The sequence below is a fragment of the Diospyros lotus genome, chromosome 7 (genome assembly GCF_014633365.1).
Source record: "Diospyros lotus cultivar Yz01 chromosome 7, ASM1463336v1, whole genome shotgun sequence".
Lineage (NCBI taxonomy): Eukaryota > Viridiplantae > Streptophyta > Magnoliopsida > Ericales > Ebenaceae > Diospyros > Diospyros lotus.
This window is the reverse complement of record NC_068344.1, coordinates 23,393,175-23,414,567: the sequence shown is the minus strand read 5'-3', so window position 1 is coordinate 23,414,567 and position 21,393 is coordinate 23,393,175.

Below are 21,393 nucleotides of genomic sequence, written 5' to 3'. Positions count from 1 at the left end.
CTGTTAAGTCACACTAGAATCTCTTATTTATTTTGTATGGCCTTCGAGCCTAGTCTAATGAGATATTAGAAATGTAACTAAACATAAATTTAGTTTTCGCTGCTAGTAATGAATTAAGTTGATTGTTTAATATGGTTTGTTCTATATCATCTTTGTGATGACCTCCTTTTAAATATCCTATGTTAGCGGGAATATTCGAGAGTGAGCCCTTACATAAATATTTCACTTTAATAATTAATTAATCACTACCTTTAATTTAATGCAAGTTTTGGAGGAAAAATAGTTGATCATTGATTGTCACTTGGCAAAATACTTATTATTCGTTCCAAGGTTATATAAATCGCAAATCATTAGTATAATGATTGCATAGTGCTCTATGTTTTCTCTATTTATCATTATTGATTAAGTGTGACCTTTGGATTCTATTAAATATCCTTATAAGGTGATTTTTCCATTTAAATAATAGTCAGTAAGCTTGACTATTAAAAATAAAGTGTGGTGGATACCATTTTGATTGTATTTTTTTTCCTATAAGTAAGATATATTAAAGAAAAACACAAAAAAAAAAAAAAAAGAAACACAAAGCACAGAAAAACACACACACAAAAAAAAAAAAAAACATCTAACAACTTAAAGAAACCAACTCCTCAAAACATGAGAACAAGAATAAAACTAACCTATCCAAATAGAGACGAAGCAAGCGCCAAAATCACGTAGGATCTGTGATAACTGCACCTTCTACACGTAACTTATGTTTGGCCTTTTCAATAGCAAGTTTCTTTTTCCTCTCACGCTTTAACTAGGATTTGGTCTTTACCGGGGCAAATCCAGAACTCAAACTCACAGACCGATCAAAAAAAATGTCATTCTCCATCCAATCCCTACTACAAAAAATCAACGTTTTAGCTACAAAAAATTCCGTCACTAAATTTTTTAGCGACGAATTTAGTGATGGGTACCTTTCCAATCGCTAAAAAGGGCATCATTAAAATTTAGCGATAGGGTTAGCGACGGATTTTTTTAGCGAAGGAATCAGCAACGGGGGTTATACCCAGCGATGGAATTTTCGTCGCTAAATTTAGCACATGCCCGCAAAATCAATGCATGCCCGCCCTTCCCTCATGCGCGCGCCAAGATAATAATCCCAGCAATTATCCCAAGTGCTGCACCTTAAAATCGAACCCCCAACCTTTCCAGAATTATATTAACACTCCAAAATTTCCCAAACTTATTTAATGAATATTAATTTTAATATCAATGTTAGTAGAGAAAAATGAATATTAATTTTAATTTTGATATTTATTAATTTCATTTCATTACTAATTCAAATAGAAGTTTATAAATTATTATATTAGCTGAAAAAATATGTTCTCATTTTGATTTTAATTTCTAATTTCATATTTTATTAATTTTGCAACTTAACGACGAAATTTTTTGTCACTAATTTTGAATTTAATTGGAATTTTTATAAATCCTACATTTAATTATAAAAAATTTTGTTATCAAATCAGATTTTAAATTTATTTTAAATATTTTATGAATTTCACATTAAATTTTTAATTTAATCTTTTGTAATTAGAGACGGATTTGTTCCAAATTATTAAATTTTTAATTTGATTTTTTCTTTTTTAGCGATGAATTTGTTCTGTCATTAAATTTTGAATTTTTTATTTAATTCTTTTTATTTTTTAGCAATAAGTATAACCTCGTCACTAAAGTTTTACATTTTTTATTTAATCTTTTTATTTTTATGAATTTGTTCCGTGGCTAAATTTTGAATTTTTTATTTATTTTTTTTATTTTCTAGCAATGAGTATAACCCCGTCCCTAAATTTTGAATTTTTTATATATTTATTTTTTCTTTTTTAGCGACGGGTTACCCGTCACTAAAGTTTTATATTTTTTATTTAAATTTCTTTGTTTTTTAGTGACAGATTTGTTCCGTTGCTAAATTTTGATTTTTTATTTAATTTTTTTCTTTCTTAGCGACGAATATAACCCCGTTGCTAAATTTTGAATTTTTTATTTCATTTTTTTTCTTTTTTAGCGACGGGTATAACCTCGTTGCTAAAGTTTTATATTTTATATTTTTTAGCGACAAATTTGTTTTGTCGCTAAATTTTGAATTTTGAATTTAATTTTTTTCTTTTTAAGTGATGGATTTGTTTCATCACTAAAGTTTTAAATTTTTAATTTATTTTTTTTTGTTTTTTAGCGACAAATTTGTTCCGTCGCTAAATTAAAATTTTTAATTTAATTTTTTTCTTTTTTAGTGATGAGGTTTCCATCGCTAATTTCATAACTAAATTTAGTGATGGGTCTTTCTGTCGCTAATTTCGTATCTAAATTAAAAAAATATTTAAAAATACTAGTGACGGAATATCCGTCGCTAAAAACTATTTTTAAACGATTTTATTTATTGTAGTGTATTTTTTTTTTTTTTTTTGTTTCATACCTATCCCCGTGTTCCATTAAACCTGAAACGATCTTTGGTGACACTGTTAGCGTTAAATAATATAGAATGCAAACAAAATTGTTTGAGAGGCTATTATGAGATGTGCTACATGATTGATTATATCAAGATCAAGTGTTATAACTTGTTTACCATGAACATTAGACCAAGATAACATGAAATGCGATTGCATGAACAATAATTTTGTAATTTTGGCCTCTACGTTCACACCTACATCCACCGAACCAAGAAAGCCAAAAAAATGCAAAAATAAACAAAAATAAATATTCGGCAAGGTTTAATTGGCCAACCAAGCCCAATTTTATTTATTGTAGTTTTTTTTTTTTTTCATACCAATCCCCGTGTTCCATTAGCTGTAAAACGATCTTTGGTGACACTCTTAGCGTTATATAATATAAATTGCAAACAAAATTGTTTGAGAGGCTATTAGGAGATGTGCTACATGATTTACCAATATTAAGATCAAGTGTTATAACTTGTTTACCATGAACATTGGACCAAGATGACATGAAATGCGATTGGATGCACAATAATTTTGTAATTTTGGGTCTCTCCATTCACACCTATACCCACCGAACCAAAAAAGACAAAAAAATTGTAAAAATAAATAAAAAATATTCGGCAAGGATTAGTTGGCCAACTAAACCCGGCCAAGGTTTAATTCGCCAACCAAACCCAATTTTACTTATTGTAGTTTTTTTTTTTTTGGTTTCATTCTAATCCCCGTGTTTAGGGGTGTGCATTTGGTTATAACCGAACCAAACCGCCCCATTTTACTTAACCGAACCGAACCGCTCCATTGAAAATAACCGAACCGAACCGACTTGATACACTAACCGAAATAACCGATTTGAACTTTAAACTAACCGAACCAAAGATTTAACCAAAAAACAGCCCAAAGATTTAACCGAATACATCTTGATTCAATTCCTTGACATCCTAATATATTCATTTAATTTACCTCCAAGTCAATTCCGAATACATCTTGATTTCTATGGTCCTAACCCCTATTATTAGCAATAGCAAACACTAAAAACTAACAAAATAGAAAACATGGGATGATTTTTGATTTTGACTTATGACAATTACAGTGGATTATTGAGTTCTTACTACACTAAGAAACCAAATTCAAATTCCTTTTCCATAGAGCATACGCTAAGGAAAATTTAATTGCTCAAAGTTAAACAAAACAGCAACAGCAAATCATGGAAGAAAGCCAATAGAAACATTGCAGGTATTTATAGGTTAAACAACCAGCAAATCACAAAACACTGAAATAGAACCAAATCACAAAACACAAAACAATAACAAGTAAACAACGAACCAAATCATAAAATAGAAACAAGTTAAACAACGAATTATCAAAGCGCATTGAAAGATTACACAAACAGCAAGGAAAACCAACCAGATCGAACATGACAATCAAAACCACACGACGATTAAGTTGCCGAAATTGTATTACCTTCTCAAATCGATGATGGTGATACCCGCAAGATCGTTAATGGTGAAGTGAGGAGGGTGAAATGGCTTAGGGTTTGCTGTCGCGTTCGACGGGGTGGGGGGTGGGCTGGGTCTCGGACTATCAGGTGCAGGGGGGCTAGGTGTTGGGTGGAGGAGAAGTCGTCGTCGACGGTGAAGGCGTTTGGGTTTGAAGGCGACGACGAGGTGAGGGTTAGCCACCGATGACCTGGGGCTAGGGTCGATGCTTCGACCATGGGTGGAGGGGGGCTGGGTCTCGGGTTATCGGGTGCAGGAGGGCTGGGTGAGGGAGAAGCCGACGAGTCGAAGATGAGATAAAGGTTGATGACGGGTGGGGGGGATGACTCAAGTAAGGCAGTCTCTCGGGTGTGTTGTGCCTGTGCAAGAACGAAGAAGAAACGAGATAAAAGGCAATGGTCACAGAACATGAACTTGGTAGTGAGGTAGTGCCGCCACCCGAGTCGGTCGGTTCGATTTTGTGGTCATTTTTACCTAAATACCCGAACCGAACCGATTAACCAAAATCTTTATAAAATATTAACCGAACCCAAATTCCTCATAATTGCTAACCGAACCGAACCGACCGAACCGATCGATTCGGTTCGGTTTAATCGGTTAAACCGAATTTATGCTCAGCCCTACCCGTGTTCCATTAGCCTTAAAATGATCTTTGGTGACACTCTTCGTGTTAAATAATATAGAATGTAAATAAAATTGTTTGAGAGGCTATTATGAGATGTGCTACATGATTGATCAATATAGAGATCAAGTGTTATAACTTGTTTACCATGGATATTGGACCAAGATGACATGAAATGCGATTGCATGAACAATAATTTTGTGATTTTGGGCCTCTACGTTCACATTTACACCCACTGAACCAAAAAATCCAAAAAAAATTGCAAAAATAAACAAACAAAAAAAATTCGACAGGGTTTAGTTGGCAAACTAAACTCGGCGAGGGTTTAATTGGCCAACCAAGCCCGATTTCATTTAATGTAGTGTTTTTTTTTTTTTTTGGTTTCATACCAATCCCCGGGTTCCATTAGCCCTAAAACAATCTTTGGTGTCAGTCTTAACATTAAATAATATAGAATGCAAACAAAATTATTTGAGAGGCTATTATGAGATGTGCTACATTATTGATCATATCAAGATCAAGTGTTATAACTTGTTTACCATGAACATTGGACCAAGATGACATAAAATGCAATTGCATGAACAATAATTTTGTAATTTTAGGCCTCTATGTTAACACCTACACCAACCAAACCAAAAAAGCCACAAAAATTGCAAAAATAAACAAAAAAAAATATTCGGCAAGGTTTAATTGGCCAATAAAGCCCAATTTTATTTATTGTAGTGTTTTTTTTTTTTTTTTTTTGGTTTCATACCAATCCTCGTGTTCCATTTGCCCTAAAACAATCTTTGGTGACACTCCTAGCGTTAAATAATATAGAATGCAAATAAAATTGTTTGAGAGGCTATTATTAGATGTGCTACATGATTGATCAATATCATGATCAAGTGTTATAACTTGTTTACCATGAACATTGGACCAAGATGACATAAAATGCGATTGCATGAATAATAATTTTCTAATTTTTGGTCTATACGTTCAAACCTCCACCCACAGAACCCAAAAATCCAAAAAAAAAATTCAAAAATAAACAAAAAAAAAATTATTAGACCGGGTTTAGTTGGCCAACTAAACTCGGCGAGGGTTTAATTAGCCAACCAAGCCTAATTTTATTTATTGTAGTTTTTTTTTTTCATACCAATTCCCGTGTTCCATTAGCCCTAAAACAATATTTGGTTCACTTTTAGCGTTAAAAATATAGATGGAAAGAAAATTGTTTGAGAGGCTATTATGAGACGTGCTACATAATTGATCATATCAACATCAAGAGTTATAACTTATTTATCATGAACATTGGACTAAGATGACATCAAACGCGATTGCATGAACAATAATTTTTTAATTTTGGGCCTCTACGTTGACACCTATACCACCGAATCAAAAAGCCAAAAACAAAATACAAAAATAAACAAAAAAAAATATTCGGCAGCATTTAATTGGCCAACCAAGCCCAATTTTATTTATTGTAGTGTTTTTATTTATTGTATTTATTTATTTATTTTTTGGTTTGATACCAATCCCCGTGTCCCATTAGCCCTAAAATTATCTTTCGTGCCACTCTTCGCGTTAAATAATATAAATGGAAACAAAATTGTTTGAGAGGCTATTATGAGATGTGCTACATTATTGATCAATATCAAGATCAAGTATTATAACTTGTATAGCATGAACATTGGACCAAGATGACATGAAATGCGATTGCATGAACAATAATTTTTTAATCTTGGGCCTCTATGTTCGCACCTGCACCCACTGAACCAAAAAATCCAAATAATAAATTGCAGAAATAAACAAAAAAAAAATATTCAACAGAGTTTAGTTGGCCAAGTAAACCCGGTGTGGGTTTAATTGGTCAACCAAGCCCGATTTTATTTATTGTAGTGTTTTTTTTTTTTGGTTTCATACAAATCCCTGTGTTCCATTAAACCTAAAACGATATTTGGTGACACTCTTAGCGTTAAATAATATAGAATGCAAACAAAATTGTTTGAGAGCCTATTATGAGATGTGCTACATGATTGATTATATCAAGATCAAGTGTTATAACTTGTTTACCATGAACATTGGACCAAGATAACATGAAATGCGATTGCATGAACAATAATTTTGTAATTTTGGGCCTCTACGTTCACACCTACATCCACCGAACCAAAAAAGCCAAAAAAAATGCAAAAAAAATATTCGGCAGGGTTTAATTCGCCAACCAAGCCCAATTTTATTTATTGTAGTTTTTTATTTTTCATACCAATCCCCATGTTCCATTAGCCCTAAAACGATCTTTGCTGACACTCTTAGCATTCAATAATATAGAATGCAAACAAAATTGTTTGATATGCTATTACGAGATGTGCTACATGATTGATCAATATGAAGATCAAGTGTTATAACTTGTTTACCATGAACATTGGACCAAGATGACATGAAATGTGATTGGATGAACAATAATTTTGTAATTTTGGATCTCTGCGTTCACACTTATACCCACAGAACCAAAAAAGCCAAAAAAAATTGTAAAAATAAATAATAACAATATTCAGCCGGCTTTAGTTGGCCAACTAAACCTGGCCAGGGTTTAATTGGCCAACCAAGCCCGATTTTATTTATTGTAGTTTTTTTTTTTTTTTTATACAAATCCCCATGTTCCATTAGCTCTAAAACGATATTTGGTGACACTCTTCATGTTAAGTAGTATAGATTGCAAACAAAATTTTTGAGAGGCTATTATGATTTGTGCTAGATGATTGATCAATATCAAGATCAAGTGTTATAACTTCTTTACCAAGAACGTTGGACCAAGATGACGTGAAATGCGATTCCATAAACAATAATTTTGTAATTTTGGCCTATACGTTCACACCTATGCCCACCAAACTAAAAAAGCTAAATAAAACAAAAAAATAAACAAAAAAGATATTCGTCCGGGTTTAGTTGGCAAAGTAAACTCGGCCAGAGTTTAATTGGCCAACCAAGCCCGATTTTATTTAGTGTTTTTTTTTTTGGTTTCATTCTAATCCCCGTGTTCCATTAGCCCTAATACAATCTTTGGTGACACTCTTCGTGTTAAATAATGTAGAATGCAAACAAAATTGTTTGAGAGGCTATTATGAGATGTGCTACATGATTGATCAATATCAAGATCAAGTGTTATAACTTGTTTACCATGGACATTGGACCAAGATAACATGAAATGCAATTGCATGAACAATAATTTTGTGATTTTGGGCCTCTACGTTCACATCCTCACCCACCGAACCAAAAAATCCAAAAAAATTGCAAAAATAAACAAAAAAAAAATTCGACAGGGTTTAGTTGGCCAGCTAAACTCGGCAACCTTTTAATTGGCCAACCAAGCCCGATTTTATTTATTGTAGTGTTTTTTTTTTTTTTTTTCTTTCATATCAATCCCCGTGTTCTATTAGCCCTAAAACGATCTTTGGTGACACTCTTCGCGTTAAATAATATAGAATGAAAACAAAATTGTTTGAGAGGGTATTGTGAGATGTGCTACATGATTGATCAATATCAAGATCAAGTGTTATAACTTGTTTACCATGAACATTACACGAAGATGACATGAAATGCGATTGCATGAACCGTAATTTTGTGATTTTGGGCCTCTACATTCACACCTACACCCACTGAACCAAAAAATCCAACAAAAAATGCAAGAAAAAATATTCGACCGGGTTTAGTTGGCTAACTAAACCCGGCGAGGGTTTAATTGGCCAACCAAGCTCGATTTTATTTATTGTAGTGTTTTTTTTTTTTTTTTTTTGTGGTTTCATACCAATCCCGATGTCCCAGTAGCCGTAAAATGATCTTTGGTGACACACTTAGCGTTAAATAATATAGAATGAAAAAAAAATTCTTTGAGAGGCTATTATGAGATGTGCTACATGATTGATCATATCAAGATCAAGTGTTATAACTTGTTTACCATGAACGTTGGACCAAGATGACATGAAATGCAATTTCATGAACAATAATTTTGTAATTTTAGGCCTCTACATTAACACCTACACCCACCAAACCAAAAAAGCCACAAAAAATGAAAAAGTAGATAAAAAAAATATTAGACAGGGTTTAATTGGCTAACCAAGCTCAATTTTATTTATTGTAGTTTTTTATTTTTATTTTTTTGTTTTCATACCAATCTCTATGTTCCATTAGCCCTAAAACAATCTTTGGTGACACTCTTAGCGTTAAATAATATAGATGGAAAGAAAATTGTTTGAGAAGCTATTATGAGACGTGCTACATGATTGATCATATCAAGATCAAGAGTTATAACTTGTTTATCATGAACATTGGACGAAGATGAGATGAAATGCGATTCCATGAAAAATATTTTTTTAATTTTGGGCCTTTACATTGACACCTATACCCACCGAATCAAAAAAGCCAAAAACAAAATACAAAAATAAACAAAAAAAATATTCGACAGCATTTAATTGACCAACCAAGCCCAATTTTATTTATTGCAGTGTTTTTTTTTCCATACCAATCCCTGTGTTTCATTAGCCCTAAAACGATCTTTGGTGACACTCTTAGCGTTAAATAATATAGAATGCAAATAAAATTATTTGAGAGACTATTATGAGATGTGCTACATGATTGATCAATATCTAGATCAAGTGTTATAACTTGTTTACCACAAACATTGGACCAAGATGACAGATAATGTGATTGAATGAACAATAATTTTGTAATTTTGGGTCTCTACGTTCACACCTACTCCCACCGAACCAAAAAAGCCAAAATATTGTAAAAATAAATAAAAAAAAATATTCGACCAGCTTTAGCTGGCCAACTAAACCCGGCCAAGGTTTAATTGGCCAACCAAGCCCGATTTTACTTACTATAGTTTTTATTTCTTTTTTGGTTTCATACCAATCCCCGTGTTCCTTTAGCTCTAAAACGATATTTGGTGACACTCTTTGCGTTAAATAATATAGAATGCAAACAAAATTGTTTGAGAGACTATTATGAGATGTGCTACATGATTGATCAATATCAAGATATAGTGTTATAACTTGTTTACCATGAACATTGGACCAAGATGACATGAAATCCGATTGGATGAAAATAATTTTGTAATTTTGGGCCTTTACGTTCACACCTATACCTATCGAACCAAAAAAGTGAAAAACAAATACAAAAATAAACAAAAAAAATATCCGGCTGGTTTAGTTGGCCAAGTAAACCCAGCGAGGGTTTAATTGGCCAACAAAGCCCGATTTTATTTATTGTAGTTTTTTTTTTTTTTGGGTTTAATACCGATCCCTGTGTCCCATTAGCCCTAAAACGATCTTTGGTGCCACTCTTCGCGTTAAATAATATAGAATGCAAACAAAATTGTTTGAGAGGCTATTATGAGATGTGTTACATGATTGATCAATATTAAGATCACGTGTTATAACTTTTATACCATGAACATTGGACCAAGATGACTGAAATACGATTGCATGAACAATAATTTTGTAATTTTGGGCCTCTATGTTCACACTTACACCCACCAAACAAAAAAATCCAAAAAGAAAATTGCAGAAATAAACAAAAAAAAAATATTCGACTGAGTTTGGATGGCCAAGTAAACCCGGCGTGGGTTTAATTGGTCAACCAGGCCCGATTTATTTATTGTGGTGTTTTTTTTTTTTGGTTTCATACCAATCCCCGTGTTCCATTAAACCTAAAACGATCTTTGGTGACACTCATAGCGTTAAATAATATAGAATGCAAACAAAATTGTTTGAGACCCTATTATGAGATGTTCTACATGATTGATGATGTCAAGATCAAGTGTTATAAATTGTTTACCATTAACATTGGATCAAGATAACATGAAATGCGATTGGATGAACAATAATTTTTTAATTTTCGGCCTCTACGTTCAAACCTACATCCACCGAACCAAAAAAGCCAAAAAAAATATTCGGCAGGGTTTAATTCCCCAACCAAGCCCAATTTTAATTATTGTAGTTTTTTTTTTTTTTTATATCAATCCCCATGTTCCATTAGCCCTAAAACGATCTTTGGTAACACTCTTAGCGTTAAATAATATAGAATGCAAACAAAATTGTTTGAGAGGCTATTACGAGATGTGCTACATGATTGATCAATATCAAGATCATGTGTGATAACTTGTTTACCATGAACATTGGATCAAAATGACATAAAATGCGATTTCATGAACAATAATTTTGTAATTTTTGGTCTCTGCGCTCATACATATACCCACAGAACCAAAAAATCCAAAAAAAAAAAATTGTAAAAAAAAATAAAAAAAATATTCATCTAGGTTTTGTTGACCAACTAAACTCGGCCAGGGTTTAATTGGCTAACCAAGCCCAATTTTATTTATTGTAGTGTTTTTTTTTTTTTTTTCGTTTCATACCAATCCCCGTGTTCCATTAGCTCTAAAACGATATTTGGTAACACTCTTTGCGTTAAATAATATAGAATGCAAACAAAATTATTTGAGAGGCTATTATGAGATGTACTACATGATTGATTAATATCAAGATCAAGTGTTATAACTTGTTTACCATGAACATTGGACCAAAATGACATGAAATGCGATTTCATGAACAATAATTTTGTAATTTTGGGCCTTTACGTTCACACCTATACCCACCGGACCAAAAAAGCCAAAAAAAATAAAAAATAAACAAAAAAATATTAGTTCGAGTTTAATTGGCTAAGTAATCCTGGCCAAGGTTTAATTGGCTAACCAAGCCTGATTTTATTTAGTGTGGTTTTTTTTTTTGGTTTCATTCTAATCCCCTTGTTCCATTAGCCCTAAAATGATATTTGGTGACACTCTTTGCGTTAAATAATATAGAATGCAAACAAAATTGTTTGAGAGGCTATTATGAGATGTGTTACATGATTCATCAATATCAAGATCAAGTGTTATAATTGTTTACCATGGACATTGGACCATGATGACATGAAATTCGATTGCATGAATAATAATTTTGTGATTTTGGGCCTCTACGTTCACATCTACACCCACCGAACCAAAAAATCCAAAACAATTGCAAAAATAAACAAAAAAAAATTCGACAGGGTTTAGTTGGCCATCTAAACTTAGCTAGGGTTTAATTGGCCAACCAAGCCCGATTTTATTTATTATAGTGTTTTTTTTTTTTTTTTTTTGATTTCATACCAATTCCCGTGTTCCATTAGCCCTAAAACGATTTTTGGTGACACTCTTCGCATTAAATAATATAGAATGCAAACAAAATTGTTTGAGAGGTTATTATGAGATGTGCTACATGATTGATCGTATCTAGATCAAGTGTTATAATTTGTTTACCATGAACATTGGACCAAGATGACAAGAAATACGATTGCATGAACAATAATTTTGTAATTTTGGACTTCTACGTTCACACCTACACCCACCGAACAAAAAAAGCCAAAAAAAAGAAAAAATGCAAACATAAGAAAAAAAAAATATTCAGTAGGGTTTAATTGGCCAACCAAGCCTAATTTTATTTATTGTAGTTTTTTTTTTTTTCATACCGATTCCCGTGTTCCATTAGCCCTAAAACGATCTTTGGTGACACTCTTAGCGTTAAATAATATAGAATGCAAATAAAATTGCTTGAGAGGCGATTATGAGATGTGTTACATGATTGATCAATATTAAGATCAAGTGTTATAACTTGTTTACCATAAACATTGGACCAACATGACATGAAATGCGATTGCATGAACAATAATTTTGTAATTTTTGGCCTCTACGTTCACACCTATACCCATCGAAGAAAAACAACAAAAAAAAATGTAAAAATAAATAAAAAAATATTCGATCGGGTTTAGTTGGCCAACTAAACCCAGTCAAGGTTTAATTGGCTAACTAAGCCCGATTTTATTTATTGTAGTTTTTTTTTTTATACCAATCCCTGTGTTCCATTAGCTCTAAATCGATCTTTGGTGACACTCTTCGTGTTAAATAATATAAAATGCAAACAAAATTGTTTGAGAGACTATTATGAGATGTGCTACATGATTGATCAATATCAAGATCAAGTGTTATAACTTGTTTACCATGAACATTGGACCAAGATGACATGAAATGCAATTGCATGAACAATAATTTTGTAATTTTGGGCCTCTACGTTCACACCTATACCCACCAAACCAAAAAAGCCAAAAAAGAAAAATACTAAAATAAACAAAAAAAGTATTCGGCCGGGTTTAGTTGGCAAACTAAACCCAGCCAGGGTTTAATTGGCCACCAAGCTCGATTTTATTTATTGTATTTTTTTTTGGTTTCATACCAATCCCCGTGTTCCATTAGCCCTAAAATGATCTTTGGGGACACTCTTCATTTTAAATAATATTGAATGAAAACAAAATTGTGTGAGAGGGTATTATGAGATGTGCTACATGATTGATCAATACCAAGATCAAGTGTTATAACTTGTTTACCATGAACATTGAACCAAGATGACATGAAATACGATTGCATGAACAATAATTTTGTAATTTTGGGCCTCTACGTTCACACCTATATCCACCAAACCAAAAAAGCCAAAAAAAAAAATACAAAAATAAACAAAAAAAGTATTTGGCCAGGTTTAATTGGCAAACTAAACCTAGCCAGGGTTTAATTGGCCAACCAAGCCCGATTTTATTTATTGTAATTTTTTTTTTTTTTTGGTTTTGTACCAATCCCCGTGTTCCATTAGCCCTAAAATGATCTTTGGGACACTCTTCACGTTAAATAATATTGAATGCAAATAAAATTGTTTGAGAGGGTATTATGAGATGTGCTACATGATTGATCAATATCAAGATCAAGTGTTATAACTTGTTTACCATGAACATTACACCAAAATGACTTGAAATGCGATTGTATGAACAATAATTTTGTAATTTTGGGGCTCTACATTAAGACCTACACCTACCGAACCAAAAAATCCAAAAGAAAATGAAAAAAAAAATATTCGATCGGGTTTAGTTGTCCAACTAAACCCGGCGAGGGTTTAATTGGCCAACAAAGATCGATTTTATTTATTGTAGTGTTTTTTTTTTTTTTTGGGTTTCATTCCAATCCCCGTGTTCCATTAGCCCTAAAATGATCTTTGGTGACACTCTTAGTATTAAATAATATAGAATGTAAACAAAATTGTTTGAGAGGCTATTATGAGATGTGCTACATGATTGATCATATCAAGATCCAGTGTTATAACTTGTTTACCATGAACATTGGACCAAGATGACATGAAATGCGATTACATGAACAATAATTTTGTAATTTTGGGCCTCTACGTTCATATCTACACCCACTGAACCAAAAAAACCAAAAATAATGCAAAAATAAACAAATAAAATATTCGATAGGGTTTAATTGGCCAACCAAGCCCAATTTTATTTATTGTAGTTTTTTTTTTTTCATACCATTCCCCGTGTTCCATTAGCTCTAAAACGATCTTTGGTGACACTCTTAGTGTTAAATAATATAAAATGCAAACAAAATTGTTCGAGAGGCTATTATGAGATGTGCTACATGATTGATCAATATCAAGATCAAATGTTATAACTTGTTTACCATAAACATTGTACCAAGATGACATGAAATGTGATTGCATGAACAATAATTTTGTAATTTTAGGCCTCCACGTTCACACTTACTCCCACCAAACTAAGAAAGTAAAAAAAAAAAGGTTGCTAGATGGCCTACTAGGTTGTAATTTTGTAATTAATTCCTAACAAGGTTGCTAGAGGGCCTACTAGGTGTGGTAGGAGGTTTAGTGAATTATTTTAAATCCTTAGTGCGGAGCTAAGGGAGTGGATGTAGGCTGTTTGGCTGAACTGTTATAAATCGTTGCATCCATCTTGCATTTATTTTGATGGCATTTGATTGTTTTCATATTTATTCTTCAAAACTCCCAAAAAATTTTAAATTTCTCAAACACCCCATTCACCCTTTCTTGGGTTGTAGTGTCATTGCTATACAAACTTAACATAATCAACTTTATACCTACCAAACAATTTCTTTTTGTGAAGTTCAATTGCACTCAAAATATTAGCAATGGTCTGAAGATAAAATTTTGTATTGGAAAGCTTTCATCCATAGCATCTACAACATTAGTCTTTGGCATAAAATTTAGCTTGTACTTGTGGCTTGTAGTCTTGTATTTCATATTATTGTATCCAACTATAAAATTGAGCATAAAATATAATTGTCATTCATGAATTAATGTTTTGAAAGATCAAACCAATGAATAGTTGATTGTTGCATGAATCCTTCCACCCTATAAATTTGATGGCGAAATCTTAAATATGCAAAACAAAAGATATTATATAAATAATTAATATTAAATTTATAAAAATAAACGTGTTCATCCATGAAAACCATCTCAATTCTATAAATTTCTAACTTATCTTCAAAGCATGGAATCTCCCAAAGCCTCGTGACTCGAACCTTCAACGTCTATTACGTCTTGCTAGTGTTGATTTGATTGACAAAATCAACTCTTTCATTTATATTTTGAAAAGTTATTTTAAAAAGACTTTTATTAAATTATAGCGTGTTATATAAAATAAAAAATCTTGACATAAACTTCCTATTTATTCACAAAAACTATTACATTGGAACAACAAATCATTAGATATTTAAATATATTTTATAATTATTGGAACTTGACATATTTTTTATAATGCTCTCCCCGCTTCTCCAAGTGAGAATGAATAATGCTCTTAAAATTTAATTTTTGCAATGATAACAAAACTTTAACAATATGAATTTTGACTTATTTTTCTTTCACTATGCATTAATTTTCTTCCATAGTCTTGAAAATATGATATCTTAAATCTTAATTAGCATTGGAAAACCCATGCATTTGACTACCTTAAAAAAATCTTTAAGGTAGTGAAATGCATAGGTTTTCCAATGCTAATTAAGATTTAAGATATCAGATTTTCAAGACTATGGAAGAAAATTAATATATAGTTATTGATTCATTTAACTATGCAAGTTTCCTTACGGGATTATTACCATGTAATGCATGAGTTCCTGGTAGGTTCATTGGTAGAGAAATTGTAAGAAGTTGTTTGTTCTAGAGTTGTTCTGAAAGTTAATCTCTTTTTTATTTATGCGTATATTAAATATTTTGTTCGTAAGTAGTTCGTTCCTAAACAGCTTATTATATAAATCTACTGAGAAATAGTGTCTATAGTTGATTCTTTGGGAAATTTACTTCTAAAGTTTCATGGTTTAGGAGTTAGGTCTTGTCTATGTTGGCTATGAGCTCTACCAAACAAATCCATAAAAAAATCTTTAAGATAGTCAAATGCACGAGTTTTTCAATGCTAATTAAGATTTAAGATATCACATTTTCAAGACTATGGAAGAAAATTAATGCATAGTGAAATAAAAATAAGTCAAAATCCATATTTTCAAAGTTTTGTCTGAAGGATTACACATATGGTGGTGTTAGTAAAAATAAATTTGTTTACATGCATTAGATACACGCAACAGAAGTAATAAGCGCATCATACATAGATTTGATATTTACACAACACATTATTCATAACATGAAATACAATAAATAAATACCTAAAGTCCAATGTCAGGTTAGGATATATAAACTGTTTCTGTACTAAGATTGATCCACCTCACGCTATGGTAGTCCTAGGCTGTCCACACCTAGCATATTGCTTGGTACTATTTGGATCACCTCTCATCTTATGCTAGACCAGAGGTTCTCTATATCAACAGTACTCGTGTCTCAAATTCTCGTGTGGCAATCACGCACCCATAATTTTCATGGAAGTAGAAGAAAAAAAAAAATACAAAGAGAGCAAGCAGTATGTTTCTACTTTTTACTCCAATTTCATATCCTCAATTTCTTATTGCCTTACCCCACCACCCCTCCCAATTGGTTAACACATGGACAACATTACTACTTGTTGGGGTGGTGCGGGAGTCGACTGTTACGGTAGTTGACTCCTTAAGCCGAGTAGTCGACTTTTCTACTGAATTCAAAAGATTCTATAGCCCAATCCACTAACTCTTAGTAAACCGGATTGTAAGGACCTGTTAGGGGGTTTAGACGTTTTCGGGTATTTTATTTTGGTTCAAAAGTTTTTTCTTTAATTAATTGGGGGTTGAAAATATTTTTCTTTGGAATGAAGAGTAAATGGAAATGAGAATTTTGTAGCCTATTCAAATGGGATCCAAAAACATGGGGAAAGTCTAAATAAATTGGGCTATTGAGATGTGTTTGGAATTTTAATTATATTATGAATGGACTTGGAGGATGATAATTTATTTGGATTAGTAAGTTGGGCCATGGAATGGCCCACGGCATGGGCTGAGCCCAATTGAGAAATGAGATTTGAAATTCTTGAAGGAAAATCATAATAAAATAAATTGGCCATCAAATGTCAATAGTGCCCTTTGTCTTCCATTTGACCATTGTAAAAGTGAAGGGCAATCAGATCATTTTGACCAAGTGGCAGGTGCAGACTGCGCATTTTCCTTCTTCGTGCTGTACTTGCACTGGTGACCTTTCTCCTAATTGTACCCACATTTCCTATCTATGGCCTTTTCTTCTTATTTCTTCTCTTCCCTCCTGGCTGCTTGTGTTTTTCATCTGAGATGATAGCAGTTTCAGGAATGGAGGATTTTTCTGCATAGCGAAGTTATCAAGCAAGTTCTTCTTGCACTCCCCTTTGATTTTTAGTGCAAGTTATCTTATACATCCTTTTATATCCTTGTGCGAGCTAGCCTATATCTTCTTGCTTCTGTTATGATTGTTCTATTCATTATAGCTCATTGTATTCATTTTAGCTCACTGTGTTCAACCCATATTTTTGTATCTTTTTGTGGGTCTTCTTGCGGTCTCAAAATGGGTTTTGTTTTCACCCTAAGCCTTCTTTGTGAATGGCATTTTATATAGCTAGGTAAGGATGAGAACCTCTGCTTGTTCTGCATCCAAAGAAGCAGTGTTAACTATATATATATATGTGGGTATATCTTATCCGAATGAGCTCGTTCTTCCAAAGGCCTCTTATATTTGTATGTGCTATGTTAGAATGTAAAATGCTAAGTCATTTGCCACTCATTCGAATGATTTCATTGAGGTATTCGAAGGTCTCACATCAACAGCAAAAGCTCAACTAAGAATATATATTGTTCACCCATATATGAGACCCACTTGTAAATACACATATACAACATGCGTAACGAGTTGATACCCCTCACTGATGTGAAAAACTTACCCAAGCCATGCCCTGTCTAGCCAATCCACCATATACTCATGCTTAAACAGTCATTTGAATGCTCCTATTTTATTCGGCAAACCCAGTTATATATATATATGTACACGTTTAGCTTTATTAATGTTCTAGCGAGCTCGTTCCGAGCTCTTTCCTCTTGCCTTTTTTGTGAGGTCATTTCTCAAGCTCTTAGCCACGAGCTCTTATCGCGTGCCTGATCTCACACTCTTCTTGCGAGCTCGTCCAACGAGCTCTTACCCAACCCCTTGACTGCGAGTTCGTTCAGCGAACTCTTATTCAACTCATGACCTCGAGCTCGTTTCGAGCTCTCTCTACTTGTTCTTTTTGCGAGCTCTCCTGAGATCCCTCCGTAAGCCCCAAACTCATGACATCGAGCTCGTCCTGAGCTCTTCCCATAAGCCTTTGTTTGCAAACTCTCTGCTCACACCCCATCCATTTACATTTCATTTACTTTAATACATAAATTTAATACATAAATGTTTACATTTTCTTTAATTTATATTTTACCTTTCATTTACTTTATTTAATACATACATGTAAATAAGAAAGTACCCCTCATTTAGATTCAATAAAAATATCAAAAAAATCAAAATCCATAACAATAAAAAGATAGAATTTTGGTTTTAGTACAAATTCACGAATTTACGATTTTAGCACCCTCGAAATACACAGCTTTCGTTTCTTGAAAAATTCATTAAAAATCATTCTTACAACAATAAATGTTAGTTATCAAAATATCGGGAGTTAATTTTTCAAAATGAAGACATTTTCAAAAATATGTTTTAATTGGTCATTCGTCTTAGAAAAATTTCAGGTTTTTGTTTGACCAGCAATTTTGCGTGGTGTGGTCATTTTGATTGTGTAGGGACTAATCATGAATTTGAGCTATGAGCACGAATGCAAGTAAATACATACTATCACTGGTTAAATGAAATCACAACAATCATATGATGGGAAAAATAGTTATTAAATTTATAATACTCCTTAGCTGGTGAATCGAGATTTAATATTAAATAGCATCTCTAAAAAATTATTCCCGTGTTATAAATTACATTAAGTATTTATGTGTCATAAATTACATCTTGAATGTGGTAAACGTTATGAAGTAAGCTATATTGAATTTATCTGATGATGGAAAAATACCCGGTATGGGTAAGTGATGTTGAAAGTATGAATATCTCAAAAACAAGAATTTAAATACATGTGGTTGGCAAATGCATACATGATGCATACATGTACATGTTACATATATATATATATATGTTTTGCGCACCTATTATTTTGCACGAAGGGAAAAAGGGTATCCTAGAACACCTGGCACGAGACGAGGTGGCCATAACCCGATAGATTGGCTCCATATTTATTTGTGAGATTTTATTGAAATTATGCACTTTTGTATGCATTGATTTATGGCTTGAGAGCCGAGGAGATCGACATTGATAATGAGATGATGCATTCTTGCATGTATTGATTGATGGCTTGTGAGCCTATGAGAATTGATCATGACGTTGAAATTTTATGCACATTTGCATAGGGATACATGGTGACATGATATATTAAGTTGAATTGATAAATTCATAAATTATGAATCTTGTATATAATTGTGGAGTCCTTGATTACTTTTCTTAGTGTCATCATGTTCTTCGATCTTATTTATTGTTCCTTGTTTCTCGAATTTGCTGAGCCTTGTGGCTCACTTGATCTTCTTTGCCATTCCAGGTGAAGGAAAGAATGATATTGGGGGCAAGTTCAGTACGACTACAACCCAAGGATAGTGGTGTACGGAGACGCGTCTTAACTTCAAAGATCCTAGTTAGTGATTTGGTGAGGATTATAGTGATGAGGATTTGTTATGTTATTGGCATTTGAGCCTCTTATTATTTTGTATGGCCATTGAGTCTAGAGTTATGAGATATTGAAAATGTAATTAAATCTTATTTAAATTTTCGCTGTTAGAAATGAAATGAGCTGTTATTTGAGTTTAATTTTGTTCTATATCATCTCTGTAATGACCTTATTTTGAATACTCTATGCTAAGCGGGAATACGTGGAAGTGGGCCTTACACGGATACCATGCAAGATGACGATATTAGACGCAACACTATATGGTGTGTGATTTTCTAGGTCCATTGTCCACTAGCAAACATATAGCACCAAAAACCATTTTAGTACCGGTCAATACCTTGATCTAAGAGGTCCTGGATAACGATTAGGAATGGTCTAAGACAATATAAGTGATAGTGAAATCTCACTTTAAGTGAATCTATTATAATTGATGATTATCGTGTGTTATAATCCTTTTATCACCTAATATCCCAACTAAGCAAGAGTCATTGAGTGATAAACTCACAAATTCAATAACTATGTGTTTGACTTTATCAAAGTGACTCGATGACACCTCAAGAAACACTTTTCTTGATAATCAATTTTTCATAGCTAGGGATTGTCCCATTACACTAATAGTATATCACATAAGACGTTCATCTCATCAGTTACGATGAGGGTGATAGATCATACCTCCAACACTTGTCTCTATATATTAACAATATAGAATAACCTCTTCACCTTATAATTGGATGATTCAGCCTATTAGTAAATCATGTATACTAGTATAATCGTGTTGGTTCAAGTTTAAGAATTAGTTACACTGTCACAACTAGACGACATGACCATTATTCACAATGTCATGTGGGATCAGTCATATTCAGTGCATTATTCCCCAACAATCACCCACATATTTACTAGAGACATCTCTATGTTATATGGCATGTGACACACCATCCTTCCATTAGTATCTCATATTGAACAAGGTAGTTAATACTGTATTAATCCATACTCAACTAATCAAAATTCCCATCCGATTAATCTAAAGATCAGGAATCATTTAAGAAGTTTTGTTATCAAAGAATCCTGTTACACAGTTTTAACATCTTGAGAGTAAGATTCTCAAACAAGAGATCTAAGGATTCATTCATATAAGAAACTTGAGAGTTTATGAATGATGATAATTATAAAAAAAATATGTTAAGAATTTTTAATTAGTAGAGAAAAACCCATGAATTGGAAAGGCCATACTTCATTTGTAGAGATTTTCCAATACTAATTAAGATTTAAGATATCATATTTTCAAGTCTGTAATATAATAAATGGTTTTACTTTAATAAATAATTAATTAATCGCTATCTTTTATTTGATGCAAGTTTTGGAGGGAAAACAGTTCTCTATTGATTGCCACTTGGCAAAACAACAAATCCATAAAAAAAATTTTAAGATAGTCAAATGCATGAGTTTTTTAATACTAATTAAGATTTAAGATATCACATTTTTAAAACTATGAAAGAAAATTAATGCATAGTAAAAGAAAAATAAGTCAAAATTTATATTTTCAAAGTTTTATTATCATTATAGAAATTAAATTTCAAGAGTAGAAATTAAAAATTTCAAGAGAATTTTTAATTAGCATTAAAAAACTCATACTTCCTCACGTTTAGAGTTTTAATTTATATTTATAAATAAATATAATATAATAAATAATTTTATTTTA